The 27,032-nt window shown below is 47.5% G+C and overlaps 1 protein-coding gene and 1 pseudogene across 1 annotated transcript in view; one reads left to right on the top strand and one right to left on the bottom strand.

Moving 5' to 3' along the window:
• LOC147084064 (uncharacterized) overlaps nt 1-27,032 on the top strand; it is a 256,376-nt gene that overhangs the window by 44,833 nt on the left and 184,511 nt on the right. The gene's annotated exons all lie outside the window — the stretch shown is intronic.
• LOC147084066 (uncharacterized) lies at nt 5,516-26,706 on the bottom strand (annotated as a pseudogene).

Below are 27,032 nucleotides of genomic sequence, written 5' to 3'. Positions count from 1 at the left end.
CCTGGGCATGGACAAAGTAGTGCGAAGCTGCATTCAAGAAAGCCAAAGCAGCTTTGACTGACCCCAGAGTGTTGATGCACTTTGACCCGTCGTTGCAGATTCAGCTGGCCTGTGACGCGTCGGCGCGGTCGTGTCCCACATCTTTCCCTCAGGTGAAGAGAAGCCGATTGCATTCGCGTCAAGGTCCCTGAGCAAGGCGGAGGTGAAATACCTGCAGATCGAAAAAGAGGCTTTGGGCATCATCTTTGGAATCAAAAAGTTCCATCACTACTTGTTCGGAATGAAATTCACCTTGCTGACGGATCATCCTCTGACATCGATCTTTGGTCCACACACAGGAATACCCTCCCTGGCAGCGTGCAGGATGCAGCGCTGGGCGCTGATGTTAAGCGCTCACAATTACAACATCAAATATCGGAGGTCAGCAGCACATGGCAATGCGGACGGATTGTCAAGACTTCCGCTGCCTGTGCCCTCTGAAGGCTGTGAGCAGAAGATTTTCTACTTTGACATGGTGAGCAATGCCCCTGTCACGGCCCGGCAGGTCAAGAAAGAGACCAGAGTGGACCCTACGCTATCCAAGGTGCTGGATCGGGTGATGCGAGGAGATGGATCACGGGTGTCAGACGCACCACCTGAGCTTCTACCTTACCTGTCAAGAGGGAAGGAGTTGTCTGTCATGTCAGGATGCCTCCTTTGGGGCATGCGAGTGATCATACCACCAAAGCTGCGGAAACATGTCCTCAACGAGCTGCACTCAGGACATTGTGGTATTGACCGGATGAAGGAGCTGGCACGAAGCTACTTCTGGTGGCCCGGTCTGGATCATAAAATTGAAGTTGAAGCGAAATCATGCCCATCATGTGAGACAACCAGGGATACGCCAAGAGCAGCGCCACTGCATCCATGGGAATGGCCGGCGACACCGTGGCAACGGATCCATTTGGACTTTGCGGGACCAGTGGAAGGAGCAATGTTCCTGGTCGTGGTGGACTCCCATTCCAAATGGCCGGAGGTTGCAGTAATGTCCACGACCACTACGGAGAAAACCATCGAGACTCAGAGAGATGTTCGGGCGATTTGGTCTGCCGGAGCAGATCGTAACTGTGAGGGTGCCGGTCAGTTCCTTCAGTAACCCCTAGATGACACCTTCACTGGTTGGTTTCCCTTTGTTAATTGTTACTTGTTTCTCCTGTTTATTACTTAACTGCCTTTTATCTGGTTTATTGGTTTCACCTGTTTTTGCTTGTATTTAAGTTCTGTGGTTTCTTCCCTCTGTGCTCAGTCCTGACAAGGGAGTTAGTCTTGACAAGGTGCTCTGTCTCGACAAGTCTGTTGCCCTGTGGTAGCTTGCCTTGACAAGCCGGTTGCCTTAGTGGTTGCTTGTCTTGAGCTCCTATGTCTATAACTGTTTATCTGTGTTATGTTTTTGCTTGTATTTAAGTTCTGTGGTTCTTCCCGTTGTTCTCGGTCTTGACAAGGTGCTGATAAGTTGCTTAGTCTTGATAAGGTGCTCAGTTTGGACAAGCTGGTTGCCCTGTGGTAGCTTGTCTCGAGCTCAGTCTTGACAAGCCGGTTGCCTCACGGTAGCTTGTCTTGAGTTCCTATCTTGACAAGCCAGTTGCCCTGGGGTAGCTTGTCTTGAGCTCAGTCTTGACAAGCCGGTTGCCTCACGGTAGCTTGTCTTGAGTTCCTATCTTGACTAGCCATTTGCCTATGTGGTAGCTTGTCTTGAGCTCCTATGTTTTGTAACTGTTTACCTGTGTGATTCTAGTAAAGTACTGTTATTTAAGACTGCATATCTGCTTCTCGCCTCATCTGTCTGCACTTGGGTCCAGAACCAGCCTCGCCCGCACAGCACGGCCCCGTGTCTACACGGCCTCATGACCCCAACCCTGACAGTAACTGACAATGGAACACAGTTCACATCCCAGGAGATGGAGGAGTTCCTCAAGAGCAATGGAATCCAGCACACATTCTCCGCGGCTTATCATCCATCCACGAATGGATTGGCGGAGAGGTTTGTCAGAACGCTGAAACGCGCATTGAAAGCTGCAAGAAGTGATGCTCCTCTAAAGCAGCACCTGAATGCTTTCTTGCTGAAATACCAAAACATGCCTCATGCTACAACTGGAGCATCTCCTGCTTACCTACTCATGGGAAGGCAGCTACGGACACGCCTTGACCTGCTGAGGCCAACGTCCACAGAAGCAGTGGTGCACGCCAATCAGCAGGATCAAGTCAGCAGACGAGCTCAGAGGTCCAAAGAACGACACTTTGTGGTGGGGGGCAAAGTCCTCGCGCATAACTACACCACCCCGGAGTGGTGGGTCCCGGCTATGGTCATTCAAAAGACGGGCCTCGTTTCATACCGAGTCCACACCAGAGACGACCGAACATGGAGACGGCATGTAGACCAGTTACTGCCAAGACAGTCGCCCCAGGTAACCCAAGAAAAAGAGGATCAAGGACCTGCTGGGGGCTCCAGCAGGGACTGGTCATCCGACCGAGACGGTGGCACCATCCACTCTTGTGCCATCGAGGGAGGAAGCCACGCCTGCAGGGTCATGGGAGAGCCAGCCAGAGCCTGCTCCTGAGACTAGGCGTTACCGCCAAAGAGAAAGGCAGCCTCCAGAGCGCCTTAGTTACAGTTAGTGCTAACCTGTGTGCATGGGGCAGAATAATCCCCAGGGTTAGCGGAATGTAGAGGCAGTCTAACCTCTCTTCCAAAGTTATAGTCATTTTCAGTTATTCTGTTTTGTGGACATTCTATTTTAAGGGGGAGGAAATATGTTGTGTATTTTGAATGTGTATTAGAATTGTCCCACATGGGATACCGTAGTGGTGATTTGCAATGCACTATGGGAAATGTAGTGCATAGAGTGAAGAAGCACATTGTAAATAAAATGGCCATTAACTAAACTCTCCACCCTGGAGTCCTTCTTAATTGTTATATAGATAAGGGTATAAAACCCCTTGAGACACAATACTTGAGCTGATAAGTGACAGGTAACATTCGCACCACACAAGTGCCAGGCAATGACTATCTCCAACAAGCAAGCGTCTAACCACTGCCCCTTGACATTCAACAGCATTACAATCGCTGAATCCCCCACCATCAACTTCCTGGGGGTCACCATTGACCAGAAACTTAACTGGACCAGCCACATAAATACTGTGGCAACAAGAGCAGGTCAGAGGCTGGGTATTCATGGCGAGTGTCTCACCTCCTGACTCCCCAAAGCCTTTCCACCATCTACAAGGCACACGTCAGGAGTGTGATGGAATACTCTCCACTTGCCTGGATGAGTGCAGCTCCAACAACACTCAAGAAGCTCGACACCACCCAAGACAAAGCAGCCCGCTTGATTGGCATCCCATCCACCACCTTAAACATTCACTCCCTCCACCACCGGCGTATCGTGGCTGCAGTGTGTACCATCTACAAGATGCACTGCAGCAACTCGCCAAGGCTTCTTCGGCAGCACCTCCCAAACCGACAACCTCTTCTACCTGGAAGAACAAGGGCAGCAGGTGCAGGGGAACACCTGATAGAATACATATATCCCTGAAGGCAGCAGGACAGGTAGATAAGGTGGTTCAAAAGGCTTATGGGATACTTATATTCTATGCCTCGGCTAATGAAGGCAAGAGCAGGAAGGTTATGATGGAGCTGTACAAAACACTAGTTAGGCCACAGCTGGAATACTGTGCAGTTCTGCTCGCCACACTATAGGAAGTATGTGATTGCATTGGAGAGGGTGCAGAGGAGATTCACCAGGATGTTACCTGGGCTGGAGCGCTTCAGCTATGAAGAGAGACTGGACAGGCTGGGGTTGTTTTCCTGAGAGCAGAGAAGGCTGAGGGGGGACCTGATTGAGGTGTACAAAATTATGAGGGGCATAGATAGGGTAGATAGAAAGGAACTTTTCCCCTTAGTAGAGGGGTCAATAACCAAGGTAGGGGCAGGAGGTTTAGAGGGGATTTGAGGAAAACTTTTTCACCCAGAGGGTGGTTGGAATCTGGAACTCACTGCCTGAAAGGTTGGTAGAGGCAGGAACCCTCACAACATTCAAGAAGTATTTAGATGAGCACTTGAACCGCCATAGCATACAAGGCTATGGACCAAGTGCTGGAAAATGGGATTAGAATAGACAGGGCTTGATGGCCGGTGTAGACACGATGGGCCGAAGGGCCTCTTTCTGTGCTGTATAACTCTATGACCACCAACTCCAAGTCAAACACCATTCTAACTTGGAAGTATATTGCCATTCCTTCATCGGCGCTGGGTCAAAGTCCTGGAACTCCCTCCCTGACAGCACTGTGAGAGTACCTTCACCACACGGACTGCAGCGGTTCAAGAAGGCGGCTCACCACCACCTTCTCAAGGGCAATTAGGGATGGGCAATAAATGCTGGCCTTGCCAGCGACGCCCACATCCCATGAACGAATTAAAAAAAACTTCATCCCATAACACGCGTACAAGGGCTCAGTAATGTTTAATTCATCAGAAAAAGACAAAGTACAACAACATACTGGTCAGCTTAACAGAATCTCATCATATTTATGAGGCCACAAACTTAAAATAGTCACTAATAAATCCAGTAATGAATTCAGGAGAAATGTCTTTACCCAGAGAATGGTGAGAATGGGGAACTCGCTACCACAGGGAGTAGTTGAGGTGAACAGCACAGATGCATTTATGAGGAAGCCACATGAGGGAGAAAGGAATGGGAGGAGATGTTGATCGGGTTAATTGAAGTAGGGTGGGTGTGGAGCATAAACACTGGTATGGACCAGTTGGGCCGAATGGCCTGTTTCTGTGCTGTACATTCTATGTAACACCATCAACAGTCAATCGAAGGGAATCATCAGCACAACAGATTGAAAGATTAAACAGCAGAAAAATTTATAAAACATTCATCCATTCCACGTTCATGTCACCCCAGCTGTCAGCAGGGCCCTGTGCTACAGAACAGTGTGACCTCGCTGGTGTCTCTTCAGCTCCCCGGAGCTGTTAAAGCTCTTCGCACAGTCAGAGCATTTAAATGGTCTCTCATCAGTGTGAACTCGCTGGTGTGTCAGCATGTTGGATGACTGAGTGAATCCCTTCCCGCACACGGAGCAGGTGAACAGCTTCTCCCCAGTGTGAGTACGCTGGTGTTCCTTCAGATCTCCGGACCTTTTAAACCTTTTCCCACAGTCAGAACATTTAAACGGTCTCTCATCAGTGTGAACTCGCTGGTGTGCCAGCAGGGGGGATGACTGAGTGAATCCCTTCCCACACACGGAGCAGGTGAATGGCCTCTCCCCGGTGTGAACACACTGGTGTCCATTCAGATGCCCGGTGCTTTTAAACCTCTTACCACAGTCAGAGCATTTAAATGGTCTCTCATCAGTGTGAACTCGCTGGTGTATCTTCAGCTCCCCGGTGCTTTTAAAGCTCTTACCACAGTCAGAGCATTTAAATGGTCTCTCATCAGTGTGAACTCGCTGGTGTATCTTCAGCTCCCCGGTGCTTTTAAAGCTCTTACAACAGTCAGAACATTTAAATGGTCTCTCCCCAGTGTGAACTCGCTGGTGTATCTTCAGCTCCCCGGTGCTTTTAAAGCTCTTACCACAGACAGAGCATTTAAATGGTCTCTCATCAGTGTGAACTCGCTGGTGTTCCAGCAGGTGGGATGACCGAGTGAATCCCTTCCCACACACGGAGCAGGTGAATGGCCTCTCCCCAGTGTGAACACGCTGGTGTCCATTCAGATGCCCGGAGCTTTTAAAGCTCTTACCACAGTCAGAGCATTTAAATGGTCTCTCATCAGTGTGAACTCGCTGGTGTGTAGTCAAATTGCTGGAGCTTTTAAACCACTTCCCACAGTCAGAACATTTAAATGGTTTCTCATCGGTGTGAACTCGCTGGTGTTGCAGCAGGTGGGATGACTGAGTGAATCCCTTCCCACACATGGAGCAGGTGAATGGCCTCGCCCCAGTGTGAACACGCTGGTGTCCATTCAGATGCCCGGAGCTTTTAAAGCTCATCCCACAGTCAGAGCATTTAAATGGTCTCTCATCAGCGTGGACCAACTGGTGTTTCTTCAGATCCCCAGAGGTTTTAAAGCTCTTCCCACAGTCAGAACATTTAAATGGTCTCTCATCAGTGTGATATTGCTGGTGTCGCAACAGGTTTGATGGCTGAGTGAATCCCTTCCCAGACAGGGAACAGGTGAACGGTCTCTTTCCTGTTGTCTCCAGCTGGTGTCTCTTCAGCTCCTGGGACATTTGAAAGCTTTTCCCAGTCAGAATGTTTCACCGGCCTCTCCCCAGTGTGAACTCGCTTGTGTGCCAGCAGATTTGAGGACCGAGTGAATCTCTTCCCACACACTGAGCAGGTGAACAGAATCTCTCCTGCTCTCTCCAGCTGGTGTCTCTTCAGATCCTGGGACCTTTTAAATCTCTTCCCGCAGTCAGAACATTTAATGTGAACAAGCTGGTGTCTCAGGAGGGTGGCAGAATGAGAGAATCGCTTCAAAAACACAGAGCAGGTCAACGGTCTCTCATTGGTGTGGACAAGCTGGTGTCTCAGCAGCACAGAGGGTGCAATGAATCACTTCCCACACACGGAGTGGGTTAAAAGGTCTCTCCCTAGTGTGATCTTGCTGGTGTATCATCGGAGCGGATGACTGAGTGAATCCCTTCTGGAACACGGGGCCGGTGAACGGGCTCTCCCCAGTGTGTAGCCACTGGAGTTGCTTCAGGTACTTGTAGATTTTGAAGCTCTTCCCACACTCAGAACATTTAAAAGGTCTCTCATTAGTGTGAACTCGCTGGTGTGCCAGCAGATTGGAGGACCAACTGAGTCAGGTCCTGATGAATCGAGCGACTCTGTCTGTTCTTGACGTGATGTTCGGTCTGAGCTTCCTGTCTGTAAATGCTCCACTTCTAAAACCCTGTAAAAGGAGTGTAGAAAGGGGTAAGAGGGAGAATGTTGCCTCATGTCCCCCTTTCCGAGCCCAGGGGCAGTGAAGCTGATTTTCAGGCCCCAGCTGCTGCACAGGTTACATACGAACATACAAATTAGGAGCAGGAGTAGGCCACTCGGCCCCTCGAGCCTGCTCGCCATTCAATAAGATCATGGCTGATCTGATTACTCCACATTCCCACCTACCCCCGATAACCTTTCACCCCCTTGCTTATCAAGAATCTATCTACCTCTGCCTTAAAAATATTCAAAGACTCTGCTTCCACCGCCCTCTGAGGAAGAGAGTTTCAAAGACTCACGACCGTCTGTAAGAAAACATTTCTCCTCATCTCTGTCTTAAATGGGCGACCCCTTATTTTTAAACAGTGACCCCTAGTTCTAGATTCTCCCACAAGAGGAAACATCCTCTCCACATCCACCCTGTCCAGACCCCTCAGGATCTTATATGTTTCAATCAACTCACCTCTTACTCTTCTAAACTCCAGCGGATACAAGCCTAGCCTGTCCAACCTTTCCTCATAAGACAACCCGCCCATTCCAGGTATTAGTCTAGTAAACCTTCTCTGAACTGCTTCCAACGCATTTACATCCTTCCTTAAATAAGGAGACCAATACTGTACACAGTGCTCCAGATGTGGTCTCACCAATGCCCTGTATAACTGAAGCATAACCTCCCTACTTTTGTATTCAGTTTCCCTCGCAATAAACAATAACATTCTATTAGCTTTCCTGATTACTTCTTGTACCTGAATACTAACCTTTTGCGATTCATGCATTAGGACACCCAGATCCCTCTGCATCTCAGAGCTCTGCAATCTCTCACCATTTAGATAATATGCTTCTTTTTTATTCTTCCTGCCAAAATGGACAACTTCACATTTTCACACGTTATACTCCATTTGCCAGATCTTTGCCCACTCACTTAACTGATCTATATCCCTTTGTAACCTCCTTATGTCCTCCTCACAATTTACTTTCCTACCTATCTTTGTGTCATCAGCAAATTTAGCAACCATGCCTTCGGTCCCTTCATCCAAGTCATTTATATAAATTGTCAAAAGTTGAGGTCCCAGCACTGATCCCTGTGGCACACCACTCGTTACATCTTGTCAACCAGAAAATGACCCGTTTATGCCTACTCTCTGTTTCCTATTAGCTAGCCAACCTTCTAGCCATGCCAACATGTTACTCCCTACACCATGAGCTTTTATTTTCCGCAATAACCTTTGATGTGGCACCTTATCAAATGTCTTCTGGAAATCTAAGTACAGTACATCCACCAGTTCCCCTTTATCCACAGCACATGTTACTTCCTCAAAGAACTCCAATAAATTGGTTAAACATGATTTCCCTTTCACAAAACCATGTTGACTCTGCCTGATTACCTTGAACTTTTCCAAGTGCCCTGCTATAATGTTTTTAATAATAGCTTCTAACATCTTCCCTGTGACAGATGTTAAGCTAACTGGCCTGTAGTTTCCTGCTTTCTGTCTCCCTCCCTTTTTGAATAAAGGAGTTACATTCGCTATTTTCCAATCTAATGGAACCTTCCCTGAATCTAGGGAATTTTGGAAAATTAAAACCAACGCATCAACTATCTCACTAGCCACTTCTTTTAAGACCCTAGGATGAAGTCCATCAGGACCCGGGGACTTGTCAGCCCACAGCTCCAACAATTTGCTCAGTACCACTTCCCTGGTGATTGTAATTTTCTTGAGTTCCTCCCTCCCTTCCATTTCCTGATTTACAGCTATTTCTGGGATGTTACTTGAATCCTCTATAGTGAAGACCGATGCAAAATACCTGTTCAATTCAACTGCCATCTCCTTATTTTCCATTATTAATTCCCCAGACTCACTTTCTATAGGACCAACGCTCACTTTGTTAACTCTTTTCTTTTTTAATAGAAACTCTTATTAACTGTGTTTATATTTCTAGCTAGCTTTCTCTGGTACTCTCATTTTTTTCTCCTTATTAATCTTTTAGTCATTCTTTGCTGTTTTTTATATTCTGTCCAATCTTCTGACCTGCCAGCCATCTTTGCACAATTGTATGCTTTTTCTTTAAGTTTGATACTATCATTAACTTTTTTAGTTAACCACGGATGGTGGGTCCTCCCCTTGGAAATTTTCTTTCTCGTTGGAATGTATCTATTCTGTGTATTCTGAAATATCCCCTTAAATGTCTGCCACTGCAACTCTATTGACCTATCCCTTAACCTAATTTGCCAGTTCACTTTAGCTAGCTCTGCTTTCATGCCCTCATAATTGCCCTTATTTAAGTTTAAAATACTAGTCTTGGACCCATTCTTCTCTCCCTCAAACTGAATGTAAAATTCAATCATATTATGATCGCTGCTACCTAGGGGTGCCTTCACTATGAGGTCATTCATTAATCCTATCTCACTGCACAATTCCAGGTCTAGTATAGCCTGCTCTCTGGTTGGTTCCAGAACGTGCTGTTCTAAGAAACATTCTATGAACTCCTCATCTAGGTTACCTTTGCCCATCTGATTTTTCCCGTTTATATGTAGATTAAAATCCCCCATGATTATTGCCATACCTTTCTGACAAGCTCCCATTATTTCTTCCTTTATACTCCATCCTACCGTGTGATTACTGTTAGGGGGCCTGTACACCACTCCCACAAGTGACTTCTTGCCTTTATCATTTCTCATCTTAACATGTTGGTGCAGCAAGCAATTAGGAAAGCAAATGGTACGTTAGTCTTTATTACAAAAGGATTGTAGGGACTTAAGGCGGATAAATCCCCCGGACCTGATGGCCTACATCCTAGGGTCTTGAGAGAAGTGGCGGTAGGGATTGTGGATGCATTGGTGATTATTTTCCAGAACTCCCTGGACTCAGGAAAGGTCCCGGCAGATTGGAAAACTGCAAATGTAACACCCTTATTTAAGAAGGGAAGTAGACAAAAAGCTGGAAACTATAGACCAGTTCGCCTAACATCTGTGGTTGGCAAAATGTTGGAGTCCATTATTAAGGAAACAGTAACAGAGCATTTGGATAAACATAATTTAATAGGACAGAGTCAGCATGGTTTTATGAAGGGGAAGTCATGTTTGACAAATTTGCTCGAATTCTTTGAGGATGTAACATACAGGGTGGATAAAGGGGAACCAGTGGATGTGGTGTATTTGGACTTCCAAAAGGCATTTGACAAGGTTCCACACAAAAGATTACTGATCAAGATAAGAAATCACGGGATTGGGGGTAATATACTGGCATAGGTGGAAGATTGGCTATCTAACAGAAAACAAAGAGTTGAGATAAATGGTTCATTCTCGGGCTGGCAATCAGTAACTAGTGGTGTTCCGCAGGGGTCAGTGCTGGGACCCCAACTCTTTACAATCTATATTAACGATTTGGAGGAAGGGACCGAGTGCAACATATCCAAGTTTGCCGACAATACAAAGATGGGAGGGAAAGCAATGAGGATGAGATAAAAAACCTGCAAAAGGACATAGACAGGCTAAGTGAGTGGGCAGAGATTTGGCAGATGCAATATAATGTTGGAAAGTGTGAGGTTATGCACTTTGGCAGAAAAAAATCAAAGAGCAAGTTATTATCTAAATGGAGAGAAACTGCAAAGTGCTACAGTACAAAGGGATCTGGGGGTCCTGGTGCACGAAACACAAAAAGTTAGTATGCAGGTGCAGCAGGTGATCAGGAAAGCCAATGGAATCTTGGCTTTTATTGCAAGGGGGATGGAGTATAAAAACAGGGAAGTCTTGCTGCAGTTATACAGGGTATTGGTGAGGCCACACCTGGAATACTGCGTGCAGTTTTGGTTTCCATATTTAAGAAAAGATATACTTGCTCTCGAGGTGGTTCAGAGAAGGTTCACTCGGTCGATTCCGGAGATGAGGGGGCTGACGTATGAGGAAAGTTTGAGTAGGTTGGGACTCTACTCATTGGAGTTCAGAAGAATGAGAGGCGATCTTATCGAAACATATAAGATTGTGAGGGGGCTTGATCGGGTGGATGCGGGGAGGATGTTTCCACTGATGGGTGAGAGTAGAACTAGGGGGCATAATCTTAGAATAAGGGGCTGCCCTTTCAAAACTGAGATGAGGAGAAACTTCTTCACTCAGAGGGTAGTAAATCTATGGAATTTGCTACCCCAGATAGCTGTGGAAGCTGCAACATTAAATAAATTTAAAATGGAGATAGACAGTTTCCTAACTGATAAGGGAATTAGGGGTTACGGGGAGAGGGCAGGAAACTGGACGTGAGTCTAGATTCGGATCAGCCATGATCCTATTGAATGGCGGAGCAGGCCCGAGGGGCCGTATGGCCTACTCCTGCTCCTACTTCTTATGTTCTTATGATTGGCGTATAAGAGTAAAGAAGTCTTACTGCAAATATACAGAGCCTTGGTGAGACCACACCTAATAATAATAATAATCATAATCAACTTTATTGTCATTGTTAATGCACAAGTGCAGTACAACGAAATGTAGGCTTGCGGCTCCCGAGAGTGTACATTTAGATTAAGACATTTAAACATTCAACATACATTTGGCTTGTAATACATTAACATAAACATAACCATAATAAAGTGCATTGGCAGATGTGCAGGCTTTAGAGTTTATTTGTGGAGTTCAGTAGGATGACAGCCCTGGGAAAGAAGCTGTTCCTAAATCTGGTGATACGGGTGCGAATGCATCTGTAGCGTCTCCCAGATGGCAGGAGGGCGAACAGACTGTGGCTGGGGTGGGTAGGGTCTTTGATGATGGTCTGTGACCTCCGTAAACAGCGTTTCTGGTATATGTGCTCTATGGTCGGTAGCCGGGTGCCGGTAATGCGTTGGGCAGTTTTGACTACCCGCTGCAGGGCTTTCCGGTCATAGTAGCGACAGCTGCCATACCATACTGTGATACAGTTCGTCAGGATGCTCTCAATTGTGCAGCGGTAAAAGTTAGAGAGGATCAGGGGTGACAGGTTACATCCCTTCAGCCTCCTTAGGAAATATAGGCGCTGCTGGGCCTTCTTCACCAGAGAGGAGGTATTGAGGGACCAGGAGAGGTCTTCCGTGATGTGGACTCCGAGAAATTTAAAGCTGTCCACCCTTTCCACCACAGCCCCATGAATGTGGATGGGGGTGTGACTTCCGCCTTTAGACTTCCTGAAGTCCACGATGATTTCTTTGGTTTTCTTGATGTTAAGGGCCAGGTTGTTATCGGCGCACCACTTCACGAGATGCTGGACCTCCTCCCTGTAGGCTGACTCATCGTTGTTGGTGATCTGGCCTACTACCGTGGTGTCATCCGCAAACTTGATGATGGTGTTGGAACCATGAACAGCCACACAGTCGTGGGTGAAGAGGGAGTAGAGGAGGGGGCTCAGCACACACCCTTGTGGGGTATTGTGTACAGTTTTGGTCTCCTTACCTAAGGACGGATATACTTGCCTTAGAGGGAGAGCAACAAATGTTCACCAGACTGATTCCTGGGATGGGGGGGATTGTCCTGTGAGGAGAGATTGAGTAGACTGGGCCTATATTCCCATGAATTTTGAAGAATGAGAGGTGATGTCACTGAAACATCTACAATTCTTACAGGGTTTGACAGGGTAGATGCCGGGAGACTGTTTCCCCTGGCTGGGGAGTCTAGAACCAGGGGTCACAGTCTCAGAATAAGGGGTCGACCATTTAGGACTGAGATGAGGAGAAATTTCTTCACTCAGAGGGTGGTGAATCTTTGGAATTCTCTGCCCCAGAGGGCTGTGGAGGCTCAGTCATTGAGTATAATCAAGGCTGAGATCGATAGATTTTTGGACTCATGGGGAATCGAGGGATATGGGGATCGGGCGGGAAGGTGGTGATGAGGTAGAAGATCAGCCATGATCTTATTGAATGGCGGAGCAGGCTCGAAGGGCCGAATGGCCTGCTCCTGCTCCTATTTCTTATGTTCTTAAGAAAGCTGTTTGCTATAGCCTGCTGCACCACGACAAATACACAGAGGATTTCAGTTATGTGGAGAGACTGGAGAAGCTGGGATTGTTCTCCTTGGAGCAGAGACGGTGCAGCGGAGATTTAATAGAGGTGTTCAAAACAGGAAGGGTTTTGATAGAGTAAATAGGAGCATGGGAACAGGAGGAGGCCATTCAGCCCCTCCAGTCTGTTCCACCATTCAATGAGATCATGGCCGATCTGTGTCTTAACTCCACCCACCTGCCTTGGCTCCATATCCCTTTGCTCCCTTGTCTAACAAAAATCTATCGCTCTGGGATTTAAAATGATTAATTGAGCTGGCATCGACTGCTTTCTGTGGGAGAGGGTTCCACACTTCTACCACCCTTTGTGTGAAGAAGTGTTTCCCAACTTCTCTCCTGAATGGCCTGGCTCTGATTTAAAGGTGATGTCCCCTTGTCCTCGACTGCCCCACTGGCGGAAAAAGTTTCTCTCTATCTACTCTACCAATTCCTTTCAAAATCCTAAAATCCTCAATCACTCCTTAACCTTCTAGATTCCAGGGAACACATGCCTAGTTTATGCAATCTCTCCCTCATAATCTAACCCTTGGAGCCCGGGTAACATTCTGGTCAATCTGTGCTGCACTCCTTCCAAGGCCAGTATATCCTTTCTGAGGTGCGGTGCCCAGAATTGGACACAGTGCTCCAGGGAGTTCCTGGGAGTTAATGTGCGTAGGTCCCTGAAGGTGGTGGGACATATTGAGAGAGTGGTTAACAAAGCATATGGGATCTTGGGCTTCATAAATAGAGGTACTGAGTACAAAAGTAGAGAAGTTATGCTGAACCTTTATAAAGCGCTGGTTAGGCCACAACTGGAGTATTGCATCCAGTTCTGGTCACCACACTTTAGGAAGGATGTGAAGGCCCTTGAGAGGGTGCAGAGGAGATTTACCAGAATGGTTCTGGGGATGGGGGATCTTAGCTACAAGGACAGGTTGGAGAAGCTGGATTTGTTTTCATTAGAGCAAAGGAGGTTGAGGGGTGATTTGATCGAGGTGTACAAGATTATGACGGGTTTGGATAGGCTAGACGGGGAAAGGCTGTTCCCACTAGTTGATGGTACAAGGACTAGGGGACACAGATTTAAGGTTTTGGGCAAGAGATACAGGGGGGATGTGAGGAAAAACTTTTTTACGCAGCGAGTGGTGAGGACCTGGAACTCGCTGCCGACGGAAGTGGTGGAAGCGGAGACACTCAGTGTTTTCAAGGGGAGACTGGATAGGCACTTGAGGGAAATAAACTTGCAGGGCTGCGGGGATAGAGCGGGGGAATGGGACTGACTGGATTGTATACAGAGAGCCGGCACGGACTCGATGGGCCGAATGGCCTCCTTCTGTGCCGTTATGACTCTCTGGGGTCTAACCAGGGCTTTGTATAGCTGTAGCTTATAAGGAGAAACTGTTTCCAGTGGCAGGAGGGTCGGTAACCAGAGGACACAGATATAAGGTCATTGACAAAAGAACCAGAGGCGAGGTGAGGAGAATTTTATTGACGCAGCGAGTTGTTGTGATCTGGAATGCGCTGCCTGAAAGGGCGGTGGAAGCAGAGTCAATAATAACGTTCACTGGGGAATTGGATAAATACTTGAAGGGGAAAAATTTTCAGGGCTATGGGGAAAGAGCAGGGGAGTGGGACTAAATGGAGAGCTCTTTCAAAGAGCCGGCACAGGCACGATGGGCTGAATGGCCTCCTTCTGTGCTGTATGATTCTAGGAGCCACTCCTAGAGTGGAGTGGTGCCCACAGGGATCGCTTGGCAGGAAATTGGGAGGAGGTGGTTCACACGCAGACAGCACCTGATTTCGAGACGCTGTCCTTTTAAAATTGGTCCTCCACAGGCAAGGAGGGACTCGGTCCCTTTAATGAAAATCACATTGAAAAGGAGAGTCCCTGTCCCTTTAAGAGCCCTCCGCCCACCACTCCCGCCCTTTTCATAAAGTCTTTGAAATTAATAATAAAAGTTCATGCAGAAAAAATGTGAGTGTGTCTGACTTTTAGTGAGTATCTGTGTCTGTGTGTCTGTCTGACTGTATGTGTGTGTGTCTGACTGTATTTTAGTGAGTATCTGTGTGTCTGCCTGACTGTATGTGTGTGTGTCTGTGTAGAATAGCATCATAGAATGATACAGCACAGAAGGAGGCCATTCGGCCCATCGTGCCTGTGCCGGCTCTTTGAAAGAGCGATCCAATTAATCCCACTCCCCCTGCTCTTTCCCCAAAGCCTTTTAAATGTTTTCCCTTCAAGTATTTACCTCAATCTCTTTTGAATTATAATATTGAATCTGCTTCCACCGCCCTTTCAGGCAGCGCATTCCAGGTCACAACAACTTGGTGTAAAAATCTGTTTCCTCATGTCACCTCTGGTTCTTTTGCCAATCGCCTTAAATCTGGTTTCTGTCCCTTCAGCCATTGGAAACGGTTTCTCCTTATTTACTCTCTCAAAATCCATCCTCCTGATTTTGAACAACTCTATCGAATCTCCTCTTAATCTTCTTTGCTTAAGGAGAACAACCACAGCTTCTCCCGTCTCTCCACGTAACTCAAGTTCCTCATCCCTGGTCCCATTCTCGTAAATTTCTTCTGCACCCTCTCTAAGGCCTTGACATCCTTCCTAAAGTGTGGTGCCCAGCGGAAGCCTAGCCAGTGTTTTATAAAGGCTTAGCATAACCTGCTTGCTTTTGTACTCTATTCCTCTATTAATAAAGTCAAGGATCCTGTATGCTTTTTTAACAGCCTTCTCAACTTGTCCTGCCACCTTCTAAGATTTGTGTACATACACCCCGAGGCCTCTCTGTTCCTGCACCCTCTTTAAAACTGGACCATTTAGTTTATATTGCCTCTCCTCATTCTTCCTACCAAAATGTATCACTTCACACTTCTCTACATTAAATTTAATCTGCCACGTTTCTGCCCATTTCACCAGTCTGGCTACATCCTCCTGAAGTCTGTTACTATCCTCATTGTTTGCTACATTTCCGAGTATCGTGTCATCTGCAAATTTTGAAATTTTGCCCTGGATCCCCAAGTCCAGGTCATTAATATATTATCAATAAAGCAGTGGTCTGAATCAATGTTCACGTTAAGTTGCGCGGCCACGCAGCGGTCTGGAGGTCCCGCGCAGCCGGCTCACCGCCGTATAAATGGAATAAACGCGCATGCGCGGAAATTTGAATGGGCCATGCAGCCCATTAAAGGGGCCACGCATCTAAAAAAGAGGGAACATTGGTCCTAATACCAACCCCTGGGGAACATCACTGTTTACCTCCCTCCAGTCTGAAAAGAAACCGTTCACCACTACTCTCTGCTTTCTGTCCCTTGGCAGAAAATTGGGAGGGGGCGAGAGCAAAGAGCACCTGATTTCTCACCAAGCACTCAGGGGAGCAGGGGATTAGCCCTACTTTAAATGTCAGTCTCTTACATATACATTATAAAAAGGGAGACGCAGTCCCTTTAAAACCGGTCATCCACGGGGACGCGGTCCCTTTAATGAAAATCTCATAGAAAGAGCGCCTGTCCCTTTAAGAGAACCCCCACCACTCCCATATTTCCCTTAAAGTGCTTGAAATTAATCATTAAAAACGCAGAAAATTAATATTAAAAAAATTAATTCAGGGAGAAAAAATATTTTTACTCACATTTGCTCCCCAGGGTTTCTTGTTTCTGTTTCATCAATTTAAAAACAAACTGCTTTTTTTATGATCAGCCTATCTTCTATGTTTCTATGTACTTTCAGTGATGACTTTTATAAACTGGTTTTACAGGAAATTAGAGGAGGAGGGGAGAGATTTGAAGACACTCGGTCCCTTTGTGACTCTAAAGCTGCAGCTGAACCCGCGCATGCGCCCCATGGCCCCGCCCTCTCCTGCTCCACAGGCGCCCGGCCCGCACTGCGCATGCTCAGCACACCCCCTGGGCCCCTGTCAATCATCCTCCCCCTACTCCGCATGCGCCGCCGGGCCCCGCTCCCGAAGTTGAGCCGCTACCGCGCCTGCGCAGTGCCTCGCATTCTGGGGAAGGCCCGGGCAACCGCGAGAGTCCGGATCACCGGCGGAAAGTGAGTTTTATCAGGGTTTTTTTATATATAGCGGAGAGAAGCGCGGGCGGGGAGATAAATAAAAAGAAAATACAAACCGCACCGTCCCAGCGCCCTCCCGGCGCGGAGCGGATTGAGCAGCCGCAGCCCCTTGTCTTCTGCAGGGAGCCTGACTGGGCCACGTCATCAACTCCACGGCGGTGACTGACAGGAGCTCCGACCAATAGGGAGAGAGCGGGCGGAGCTCGGAGGACTGAGATGGCGGCGGGTCCTCCAACCAATCGGGGTGTCCGAGGGGCGGGACTTCCGCCGCTCGCTTCTCCCGCTGCTGAGACAAGTGGAATGCAGCAGAGGGCGCTCTTCTGAGTTTGGGGCTCAGGCCTGTTAGTGGAGCAGTGCAGAGGGAACTTTACTCTGCACTAGGCTTTACTCCCTCAGCACTGCACTGGAGTGGCAGCACAGAGTTTTAGACTCGAGTCTCTGGAGTGGGACTTCAACCCACAACCTTCTGACTCAGAGGGGAGAGTGCTGCCGCCTGACATGCTGTATCTAACCCGTGCTGTACCTGCCCTGGGAGTGTTTGATGGGACAGTGTAGAGGGAGCTTTACTCTGTATCTAACCTGTGCTGTACCTGCCCTGGGAGTGTTTGATGGGACAGTGTAGAGGGAGCTTTACTCTGTATCTAACCCGTGCTGTACCTGCCTTGGGAGTGTTTGATGGGACAGTGTAGAGGGAGCTTTACTCTGTATCTAACCCATGCTGAACCTGCCCTGGGAGTGTTTGATGGGACAGTGTCGAGGGAGCTTTACTCTGTATCTAACCTATGCTGTACCTGCCCTGGGAGTGTTTGATGGGACAGTGTAGAGGGAGCTTTACTCTGTATCTAACCCGTGCTGTACCTACCCTGGGAGTGTTTGATGGGACAGTGTAGAGGGACCTTTACTCTGTATCTAACCCGTGCTGTACCTGCCCTGGGAGTGTTTGATGGGACAGTGTCGAGGGAGCTTTACTCTGTATCTAACCCGTGCTGTACCTGCCCTGGGAGTGTTTGATGGGACAGTGTAGAGGGAGCTTTACTCTGTATCTAACCTGAGCTGTAGCTGCCCCAGGAGTGTTTAATGGGACAGTATAAAATGATACAATGGTTACAATATGAAGGAAGACATTCGGATCACCGAGCCCGTGCCGTCTCTCTGCAAGAGCACTTCAGCTGCTCCCACTCCCCGCACTTTCCCCGTAGCCCTGCAAATTTCTTTTCATTTAGGTACTTATCCAATTCCCCTTTTGGAAGCCAGGATAGAATCTGCCTCCATCACCCTCTCAGGCAGTGCATTCCAGATCCTAACCATTCGCTGCTTAAAAAAGATTTTCCTCATGTCGCCTTTGGTTCTTCTGCCAATCACCTTAAATGTGAGTCCTCTGGTTCTCTACCCTTCTGCCAATGGGAACAGTTTCTTTCTATCTACTCTGTGTACACCCCTCATAATTTTGAATCCCTCTATCAAACCTACTCTCAACTTTCTCTGCTGTAAGGAGAACAACCCCAGCTTCTCCAGCCTATCCACGTAACTGAAGTCCCTCATCCCTGGAACCATTATTGTAGATCTTTTCTGTATCTAACCCGTGCTGTACCTGGCCTGAGAGTGTTTGATGGGACAGTGTAGAGGGAGCTTTACTCATAGAAACATTGAAGATAGGAGCAGAAGTAGGCCATTCGGCCCTTTGAGCCTGCTCCGCCATTCAATGAGATCATGGCTGATCATCCAAATTCAGTACCCTGTCCCTGCCTTCTCCCCATATCTCTTGATCCCTTTAGCCTTAAGAAATATATCCAACTCTTCCTTGAATATATTTAATGAACTGGCCTCCACCGCCCTCTGTGGAAGAATTCCACAGGTTCACCACTCTCTGGGTGAAGAAATTCCTCCTCAATTCAGTCCTAAATGGCTTACCCCTTATCCTTAGACTATGACCCCTGGTTCTGGACTCCCCGGACATCAGAAACATCCTTCCTGCATCTCGTCTGTCCAGGCCTGACAGAATTTTATAGGTTTCGATGCGCTCGCCTCTCAATCTTCTAAACTCCAGTGAGTATAAGCCCAATCGACACAATCTCTCCTCATACGTCATTCCTGCCATCCCAGCTATCAACCTGGTGAATCTTCGCTGCACTCCTTCCATGGCAAGAACATCCTTCCTCAGGTAAGGCAACCAAAACTGTACACAATACTCAAGGTGCGGTTTCACCAAGGCCCTGTACAACTGTAGCAAGACATCCTTGTTCCTGTACTCGAACCCTCTTGCTACGAAGGCCAACATACCATTTGCCTTCTTAACCGCCTGCTGCACCTGCATGCTTACCTTCATCGACTGGTGCACAAGAACACCCAGGTCTCTTTGCACTTCCCCTTCTCCCAATCTATTGCCATTCATATAATAATCTGCCTTCCTGTTTTCGCCACCAAAGTGGATAACCTCACATTTATCCACATTATAGTGTATTTGCCATGTTTCTGCCCAATCACATAACCTGTCCAAATCGTACTGGAGTTTCAAGACATCCTCCTCACAGCATACCCTCCCACCCAGCTTTGTGTCGTCTGCAAATTTGGAGATATTACATCCAATTCCCTCGTCCAGATCATTAATATATATTGTGAACAGCTGGGGTCCTAGGACCGATCCACTAGTCACTACCTGCCACTCGGAAAACGACCCGTTTATTCCAACTCTTTCCTTTCTGTCCGCCAACCAGTTCTCTATCCAAGTCAATACCTTGCCCCCAATCCCATGTGCCTTAGTTTTGCATGCTAATCTCTTATGCAGGACCTTATCGAAAGCCTTCTGAAAGTCCAAATACACCACACTCACTGGTTCTCCCTTATCTATTTTACCAGTTACATCCTCAAAAAATTCCAGTAGATTAGTCAAGCATGATTTGACTTTTGTAAATCCATGTTGACTTTGTCCGATCCTGTCACTGCTTTCCAAGTGCTCTGCTATTACATCTTGTATAATGGACTCTAGCATTTTCCCCACGACCGATGTCAGGCTTACCGGTCTATAATTCCCCGCTTTTTCTCTACCACCTTTTTTGAATAGTGGGGTAACATTAGCTACTCTCCAATCCATGGGTACTGTTCCAGAGTCTATCGAATTCTGGAAGACGACCAGCAATGCATCTACTATTTCTAGGGCCACTTCCTTAAGTACCCTGGGATGTAGATTATCAGGCCCTGGGGATTTATCGGCCTTCAGTCCCATCAATTTTCCTAACACCATTTCCCTACAAATACTGATTTCTTTCAGTTCCACCCTTTCATCAGACCCGATGTTCCCCGGCATCTCTGGGAGGTTATTTGGGTCCTGCTTTGTGAAGACAGAACCAAAATATGTATTTAGTTGGTCTGACATTTCTTTGTTCCCCATTATAAATTCCCCTGATTCTGACTGTAAGGGACCTACACTTGACTTCACCAATCTTTTTCTCTTCACACATATCTATAAAAGCTTTTACAGTCAGTTTTTATGTTCCCTGCCAGCTTACTCTCATATTCTATTTTCCCTTTCTTAATTAATCCCTTTGTCCTCCTTTGTTGAATCCTAAACTGCTCCCAATCCTCAGGATTATTGCTTTTTCTGGCCAATTTATATGTCCTCTCCTTGGATCTTATGCTATCCCTAATTTCCCTTGTTAGCCACGGTTGAGTCACCTTTTTTGTTTTATTTTTATGCCAAACTGGGATGAACAAATTCTGTAGCTCATCCATTCGGTCTTTGAATGTTTGCCATTGCCTATCCACCGTCAACCCTTTGAGTGCCATTCCCCAATCAATCCTACCCAACTCGCTCCTCAGACCATCGTAGTTTCCTTTATTTAAATTGAGGACCCTAGTCTCTGAGTCAACTACTTCATTCTCCATCTTAATGAAGAATTCAATCATATTATGATCACTCCGACCCAAGGGGCCTCGCACAACAAGATTGCTAATTAATCCTTCCTCGTTACATAATACCCAGTCTAAGATGGCCTGATCTCTGGTTGGTTCCTCGACATATTGGTCCAGGAAACCATCCCGTAAACACTCCAGGAATTCCTCCTCCACAGTGTTGTTACTAATTTGGTTGGCCCAATCTATATGTAGATTAAAGTCACCTATGATGACTGCTGTGCCCTTATTGCACGCTTCTTCAATTTCCCTTTTAATGCCATCCCCAACCTCCGCCTGACTGTTTGGAGGTCTATATACCACCCCCATTAATGTTTTTTTCCCCTTAGTATTTCTCAATTCTACCCGTACAGATTCCACATTATCAGAGCTAATATCCTTCATTACAATTGTGTTAATCCCTTCTTTACCCAGTAATGCTACCCCACCTCCCTTTCCTTTTTGCCTGTCTTTCCTGAATATCGAATACCCCTGGATGTTGAGTTCCCAGTCTTGGTCACCCTGGAGTCATGTTTCCGTAATCCCAACCAAATCATATTCCTTTACCTCTATTTGCGCAGCCAATTCATCCACCTTATTACAAATGCTCCTCGCATTAAGACACAAAGCCTTCAGGCTTGTTTTTTTAATGCTCTTAGACCTATTAGAATTATTATTTACTGTGGCCACATTTGATTTAAACCGTTGATTTCTCTGACTGCCACTTTTGTTTTTCTCCTTCCTATCTTTTGCTTTTATCCTTGTTTCCCTTTCCTCTGTCTCCCTGCTCAGGTTCCCAAGCCCCTGCCATTTTAGTTTAAACCCTCCCCCACAGCACTAGCAAACACTCCCCCTAGGACATCGGTCCCAGCCCTGCCCAGGTGCAAACCGTCCGGTTTGAACTGGTCCCACCTCCCCCAGAACCGGTTCCAATGTCCAAGGAACTTGAATCCCTCCCCCTGGCACCATTCCTCTAGCCAAGTATTCATCTGAAGTATCCTTCTATTTCTACTCTGACTAGCATGTGGCACTGGTAGCAATCCTGAGATTACTACCTTTGAGGTCCTGTTTTTTAATTTATCTCCTAACTCCCTATATTCCGCTTTTAGGACCTCATCCCGCTTCTTACCTATATCGTTGGTGCCTACATGCACCACGACAACTGGCTGTTCACCCTCCCCTTCCAAGATGTTCTGCAGCCGCTCGGAGACATCCTTGACCCTTGCACCAGGGAGGCAACACACCATCCTGGAGTCTCGTTTGTGACCACAGAAACGCCTATCTATTCCCCTTACAATAGAATCCCCTATTACTATAGCTCTACCCCTCTTTTTCCTCCCATTCTGTGCAGCAGAGCCACCCCTGGTGCCAGGAAGGTGCCAGCTGCCTTCCTCGGATAAGCCATCCCCCCCAACAGTACTCAAAGTGGTGTATCTGTTGGAGAGGGGGATGGCCACAGGGGACCCCTGCACTACCTGCCTGCGCCTAGTACTCTGCCTGTTGGTCACCCGTTCCCTTTCTTCCTGTCCAACCTCTACCTGTGGTGTGTCCAACTCCGTAAACGTGCTATTCACGACGTCCTGAGCAGCATGAACGCTCCAGTATGCATCCAATCGCAGCTCCAGTGCCGCAATGCAGTCTGTCAGTAGCTGCAGCTGGATGCACTTCCTGCACATGTAGTTGTCAGGGACACAGGAAGTGTCCCTGAGTTCCCACATGTCGCAGGAGGAACATATCACATGGCCGGGCTGTCCTGCCATGACTTACCCTTTAATTAAGTGAATATTCTTAATACTCTGTATCTAACCCGTGCTTTACCTGCCCTGGGAGTGTTTGACGGGACAGTGTAGAGGGAGTTTTACTCTGTATCTAACCCGTGCTGTACCTGCACTGGGAATGTTTGATAGGACAGTGTGGAGGGAGCTTTACTCTTTATCTAACCCGTGCCGTACCTGCCCTGGGAGTGTTTGATGGGGCAGTTTTACTCTGTATCTAACCCGTGCTGTACCTGGCCTGAGAATGTTTGATGGGACAGTGTAGAGGGAGTTTTACTCCATATCTTACCTCGTGCTATACCTGCCCTGGGAGTGTTTGATGGGACAGTGTAGAGGGAATTTTACTCTGTATCTAACCCGTGCTGTACCTACCCTGGGAGTGTTTGACGGGACAGTGTAGAGGGAGCTTTACTCTGTGTCTAACCCATGCTGTACCTGCCCTGGGAGTGTTTGATGGGACAGTGTAGAGGGAGCTTTACTCTGTATCTAACCCGTGCTGTACCTGCCCTGGGAGTGTTTGATGGGTCAGTGTAGAGGGAGCTTTACTCTGTATCTAACCCGTGCTGTACCTGCCCTGGGAGTGTTTGATGGGACAGTGTAGAAGGAGTTTTACTCTGTATCTAACCTGTGCTGTACCTGCCCTGGGAGTGTTTGATGGGACAGTGTAGAGGGAGCTTTACTCTGTATCTAACCCGTGCTGTACCTTCCCTGGGAGTGTTTGATGGGACAGTGTCGAGGGAGCTTTACTCTATCTAACCCGTGCTGTACCTGCCCTGGGAGTATTTGATGTTGACACCAGGTGCTGAGAATGTTAAAATGTTCCTTTTCCCCACAGTGACATCCAGCACCTTCTTGAGCACAAAAATTCACTTCAAGAAAGTAACACAAACCCATCAGCTTCTCCCCTGGACACCGACATTGAGAGGACAGGGAATGTCTGTAACAAGTCATCAATTAGCTCTCGGCTTATCTTAGAATCAAGGCCTCAATAGACTGGGTGTTTCAAACAAAGCTGTTTTATTGATACAGAATCTTAAAATCCAGTCCAGTTATTGGGGTTTTAATATCCATAAAATATAAGATGGTCACCAATAAATCCAGGAGGGAATTCAGGAGAAACTTGTTTACCCAGAGAGTGGTGAGAATGTGGAACTCGCCACCACAAAGAGTAGTTGAGGCTAAAAGTACAGATGCATTTAAGGGGAAGCCACATGAGTGTGTAAGGAATAGGAGGATATGTTGATCGAGTTAACTGAAGTAGGGTGGGTGTGGGGCATAAACACCGGCATGGACCAGTTGGGTTGAATGTCCTGATTCTGTGCTGTACATTCTATGTAACACCAAGAACAGTCAAAAGAAGGGAATCATCAAAATAACACTTATATAATTTTTTTGATATATATAAATGACCTGGATATTGGAATTCAGTGTAGAATTTCTAAATTTGCCGATGACACCAAACTTGGGGGTGTGGCAAACAGTGAGGATGATACCAATCAACTGCAACAGGACATAGAAAGGCTAGCAGAATGGGCAGACAAGTGGCAGATGGAATTTAATACAGAGAAGTGTGAGGTGATGCATTTTGGCGGAAGGAACAGGGAGAGGCTATATACACTTAATGGCACAGTTTTAAAGAGTGTGCAGGAACAGAGGGACCTGGGAGTTAATGTGCGTAGGTCCCTGAAGGTAGCAGGACATATTGAGAGAGTGGTTAGCAAAGCATTTAGGATCTTGGGCTTCATAAATAGAGGTATTGAGTACAAAAGTAGAGAAGTTATGCTGAACCTTTACAAAGCACTGGTTAGGCCACAACTGGAGTATTGCGTCCAGTTCTGGTCACCACACTTTAGGAAGGATGTGAAAGCCATTGAGAGGGTGCAGAGGAGATTTACCAGAATGGTTCTGGGGATGGGGGATCTTAGCTCCAAGGACAGGTTGGAGAAGCTGGATTTGTTTTCATTAGAGCAAAGGAGGTTGAGGGGTGATTTGATAGAGGTGTACAAGATTATGACGGGTTTGGATAGGCTAGACGGGGAAAGGCTGTTCCCACTAGTTGATGGTACAAGGACTAGGGGACACAGATTTAAGGTTTTGGGCAAGAGATACAGGGGGGATGTGAGGAAAAACTTTTTTACGCAGCGAGTGGTGAGGACCTGGAACTCACTGCCGACGGAAGTGGTGGAAGCGGAGACACTGAATGTTTTCAAGGGGAGACTGGATAGGCACTTGAGGGAAATAAACTTGCAGGGCTACGGGGATAGAGCGGGGGAATGGGACTGACTGGATTGCTCTACAGAGAGCTGGCACGGACTCGATGGGCCAAATGGCCTCCTTCTGTGCCATTATGACTCTATGACTGTGACTGGAACCGTGTGAACGCGCTGGTGTCTCAGCAGGTTGGAGTACTGAGCGAATCCCTTCTCACACACGGAGCAGGTGAACGGCCTCTCCCCAGTGTGGACTTGCTTGTGTGTTAGTAGGTGGGATGGCCGAGTGAATCTCTTCCCACACACAGAGCAGGTGAACGGCCTCTCCCCAGTGTGAACTCGCTGGTGTCCCATCAGATCCCCAGAGCTTTTAAAGCTCTTCCCACAGTCAGAACATTTAAATGGTCTCTCCCCAGTGTGAACTCGCTGGTGTCTCAACAGGTTGGAGAACTGAGTGAATCCCTTCCCACACACAGAGCAGGTGAACGGCCTCTCCCCAGTGTGAACTGGCTGGTGTACCTTCAGATTCCCAGAGCTTTTAAAGCTCTTCCCACAGTCAGAACATTTAAATGGTCTCTCCCCAGTGTGATATCGCTGATGTCTCACCAGGTGGGATGCCTGAGTGAATCCCTTCCCACACACAGAGCAGGTGAACGGTCTCTCCCCAGTGTGAACTCGCTGGTGTGCGAGTAGGTTGGACGACTGAGTGAATACCTTCCCACACACAGTGCAGGTGAACAGCCTCTCCCCAGTGTGAACTCGCTGGTGTCTCACCAGGTGGGATGACTGAGTGTATCCCTTCCCACACACAGAGCAGGTGAATGGTCTCTCCCCAGTGTGAACTCGCTGGTGTGTCAGTAGGTGGGATGACTGAGTGAATCCCTTCCCACACACGGAGCAGGTGAATGGCCTCTTTCCTGCTCTCTCCAGCTGGTGTCCCTTCAGCTCCTGGGACATTTGAAAGCTTTTCCCACAGTTGGAATGTTTCAGCGGCCTCTCCCCAGTGTGAAGGCGCTGGTGTGCCAGCAGATTCGAGGACCGAGTGAATCCCTTCCCACACATGGAGCAGATGAACAGAATCTCTCCTGCTCTCTCCAGCTGGTGTCTCTTCAGATCCTGGGACCTTTTAAATCTCTTCCCACAGTCAGAACATTTAATCGGTCTCTCATCACTGTGAACAAGCTGATGTCTCAGGAGGGTGGCAGAATGAGTGAATCGCTTCAAAAACACGGAGCAGGTCAAAGGTCTCTCATCGGTGTGGACAAGCTGGTGTCTCAGCAGCATGGAGGGTGCAATTAATCCCTTCCTGTAGTGTATGTGCCTTTAAGAGCCCCCTGTGTACTGTAATGCCGGTAATGGCCACTCGGGCTATATAAGCCTGTATATTGTGTTGTATCAGTTAGTTCACCTCCAGACTTTGTTCAGTAAACACCTGTGAAACCAACTCCTGCCTTCAGTGTCCCTATTAACACACGGACACAACACTTCCCACACACGGAGCGGGTTAAAGGTCTCTCCCTAGTGTGATCTTGCTGGTGTATCATCGGAGCGGATGACTGAGTGAATGCCTTCCACACACGGTGCCCGGGTTTCCCCCAGTGTGTAGGCACTGGTGTCGCTTCAGGTATTTGTAGATTCTGAAGCTCTTTCAGAACATTTTAAAGGTCTCTCCCCAGTGTGAACTCACGGGGGTGCCAGCAGATTCAAGGAGTGACTGAATCAGGTCCTGATGAATCGAGCGACTCTGTCAGATCTTGAGGTGATGTTTGGTTTGAGCTTCCTGTCTGTAAATGCTCCACTTCTAAAACCCTGTAAAAGGAGTGTAGAAAGGGTAAGGGGGGAGTAGGAACTTTTTTGGCTAATTTTGCATCAAAGAACAAACATGGCAGTGCCGGTCCCACTGGTGTCCAGCCGTGCCCACAATAACCAGCGGGCCAGAAACAGCCCAATCCACCTCACTGACTTGGCCCTGAAGTCAAATCAAGTGTCATCAAATGACATCCTTTGTGACTGTGACAAAGGTAAACTATCCCTCCTCGTCCTTCCTGACTTGTCTGCAGCCTTTGACACGGTTGACCACTCCGTCGTTCTCCCAACACCTCTCCACCGTCGTCCAGC

The sequence above is a fragment of the Somniosus microcephalus genome, unplaced genomic scaffold (assembly GCF_052327205.1).
Source record: "Somniosus microcephalus isolate GS21.2 unplaced genomic scaffold, FLI_Smic_1.0 scaffold2, whole genome shotgun sequence".
Classification (NCBI taxonomy): Eukaryota; Metazoa; Chordata; class Chondrichthyes; order Squaliformes; family Somniosidae; genus Somniosus; species Somniosus microcephalus.
This window is presented reverse-complemented; position numbering and strand designations above follow the sequence as displayed.